We start from the raw sequence: 3,301 nt of genomic DNA on the forward strand, positions 1-3,301 counted from the left end.
GATGATGACATCATTTGTGTCCTTTATTAATAAGCTTGTCCCCACATGCTCTGAAAGCATTTAAATACATTTCACAAATTAATTACAACAAAGGTGGTGGTCACTCAGACTATTATCTCAATACCAGTTCTGAATGAGCAATATCCCCACTCTTATTCTGCAGTAACTCCCTGTAACCCCACTCATGTTGTTATGTGTCTGTTTTTTAATTCTGAATATCCTGTTAAGATAAGCTATCCTATCAACCTGTACAGCCTATGATTGAATACTCAATCTGTAAATTATAACTCTATCCATCACGTTTAAAATTGCCTTTTCTATTCACATTGTCGTTCAGCATTCCATCGCCCAAATGTCATCTGTTCTAACTCTCTGCATTGCATTTTATTCTATTTGTGAGAAAGAATTAGGGTTGACTGGGAGATGTTACTGTCCTCCCCTCACGTCTGCTCAGCCACTGGCTCCAGTCCTTTCTGCCTCCCAGCCAATATCAGATTCGTTCCATCCCTGACGCATTAATCCTTGGGTTATAATGAACAAGGTTGTTGCACATTGTTAAGGACAAGGCCAGACCCCTCAAATATTTTGAAGCACGTAACCCAGACCGTAACTGTGGTATTTGAAGGTAAGTGTACAGTGCATATTCAATGAGGGAATTAGCTGGTCCCACTGCCGAGTTTTGAACAAACAGCATTTATTTACGAAATTACGGAATGAAACAAAATGAACCGAAAACAGAATACCGAACAACTCATCCTATCCAAACCCAACAGGCTATCCCGACTAAAGGATGCTGTTCCAAAGTACATGCAACAATCCCAAAAAAACCAAACCCCTAAGTATAAAGAGTAAAAATGACTCAAAACGCTTACATGTTACAAAATCGGAAGGGCAGAAGGGGAGGGATAGCGTCCCGTTTCAACAGTGACCCTTACTCAACTAACCCCTGAACTGAACTGACCTGCACAACCAGAGAGCTGGCCACGCGCCCTTCATTGTATCAGTTTTACGTGAAAGACTTGAAAGCCTTCTGTCTGAGGAATTATCTGTTCGGTATAAACAAAAGGGGCCCCGGTGAAACATTCAAAATTCAGGAATGTTGGAAACTTGGGTCGTTTATAACGTCTCTGGGAAAAGAAAATCAAGGACAAGAAAACCTTGTAAAGGGACCGGCTTTGTGACAACATGTCACATTTGGCTTTGGACAGAGTTTAAAAAATGTAAGACTTACTGAATGAAGCCAATCAAATGTATTAATGTGTTTGTGAATTTATAAAACAGTTCAGAAACGCATTGTGTGTTGAAGATACAAAATTGCCTTATTGCAACGAGAGAAATACCCAGGCAAATCCACACTTCTTGTGCAATGGAGTGCAAATATGCCCACTGGAAATCTATTGGTTGATACCTATTCTCGTGGAGGAGAGATCAGCATCGTAACGTCTTGATTACGTTTTTTTTTGGTGGGGGCAGGGATGTGGGGTTCAGGTGGCTACAGTATTGCAAACAAACAACACATCAGTGTTTCATTGTGTAATATTATGAATAAGGTTCTTGTCTGTTTAAAAATCTGTAGTCAACCGAGTTAAAGTACTCCGGGTAATTTTCATTGTACACTTACCGACACAAGTTTCAAAGTTATGCTCTGGGATGCCTGCTTAAGAATGCTCTGTGTGGTCTAGCCGTAATATCTCGAAGATGGAAGATGCCTCCTTGGGACTTGGTACAAACTAATCACTTTCCCTCCTCATGGTCAGCAAACCATGTTAACAGAACAAATGTGCACCAATAGCAATGGAGCCAGGAGGAAAAACATGGAGCAGTCTGTGTTTGCAGTCTATGCCTCATTGGTTTGACATGTTGCAGGATCAATGACATCCTCGTATTTCAGTGTAACAGTTAGGAGGGACTGAATGGCCTCTTCTGATCATGAGTCAGTGTCTCGAGGGACAAAATGTCTTACTCCTGGCCTGAGGGCAGAGGTTCAAGGACTTCAATGGGCAACCCATGGTTCCTGCCTACCAGCATGTTGTGCTGACTCGACTCTATCTTCCTGAATTATAGGAGACAAACAGGAGGAGGGAAGAACACAGCAGCATCATGAGGTATGTAAGTCAAAATTTAAGGTAAAACAGTTCTTCAGGACTGGGAGTGGGAGGTAGTGGGAGCTGCAGATAAAGAGGGAAGGGAGTGGATGGGATGGGGAGAGCAGCGGGATGGTGAGGTACGGCTACGTGGACACAGGTGATGGATGCAACCTGGTTGGGCGATGGGAGGGATGAATCCAGTTGGGAGCTGTAAGGCGGAGTCGTTAGGTGGAATGGAAGGGAGGAGTATGGGCAGAAAATGGAGTAAGGAGATGGGTAGTAAGGTTATTTCAAACTGGAGAACTCAATGTTACATCTTCCAGGTGGTAGGCTTGCCAGGCAGATGAGCTGTTGTTCCTCAAATTTGCGGTCTGCCTCACCAAGGCAACAGAGGAGGCCAGGAGTGATTATGTCGGAAAGGGAGTGGGAAGGGGAATTCAAATGGGCGGTGACTGGGAGGTCAAGTTGGCCCCTGCAGGCCCGGCTGTGATGCACGGTGAAATGTGCACTTAGTTTATGTTCGGTCTCCCCAATGTAGAAAAGACCACATCGGGAGCATCTGATGCAGTAAGCTCAGTTGGAAGAAAGGCAGGTGAACCTCTGTCTAACCTGCAAGTACTGTTTGAAGCCCTATAAGGAGGTGGAGGAGGTGGTGTGCCAGCAGGTGATGCATCTTTTGCGGTTGCAGGAGAAGGTACCTGGGGGTTATGGGGGAGATTGGTGTGGAGTGTGGCACGATAACGACGGGGACAGTTTTGTAGGAGATGTGCCAGGTGGTGGGATCCAAACTTAGTTTACTGCATCTGGTGCACCCGATGTGGTCTCACTGCATCAGGAAGACCAAATGTAAATGAAGTGAATGATTTGAGAGTATTGCAGTCAGGCTTCTAAGGGCTGACCTGATCTCCCAATCACTTCGTATTTCAATTCTCTCCCCCGCCCTCCCCCGCCAATCCCTTTCTGACATGGCCATCCTTGGCCTCCTCCATTGCCACAACGAACCAAACCAAAAACTGGAGCAACAAGATCTCATATGTCACTTGTGCAACCTGCACCCCGGGGACTCAACATTGAATTCTCCAATTTCAAATACCCTTCCTTCTAATCCTATGATCCCCTTCCCACGTTTCCCCTCCTTGCCTTCCTCTGATCAACACTTGATCCAGCTACAAACTGGATTCAGTCCCACCATCACCAACCGGCTGATACCCTTT

The sequence above is a fragment of the Chiloscyllium punctatum genome, chromosome 28, assembly GCF_047496795.1.
Source record: "Chiloscyllium punctatum isolate Juve2018m chromosome 28, sChiPun1.3, whole genome shotgun sequence".
Lineage (NCBI taxonomy): Eukaryota > Metazoa > Chordata > Chondrichthyes > Orectolobiformes > Hemiscylliidae > Chiloscyllium > Chiloscyllium punctatum.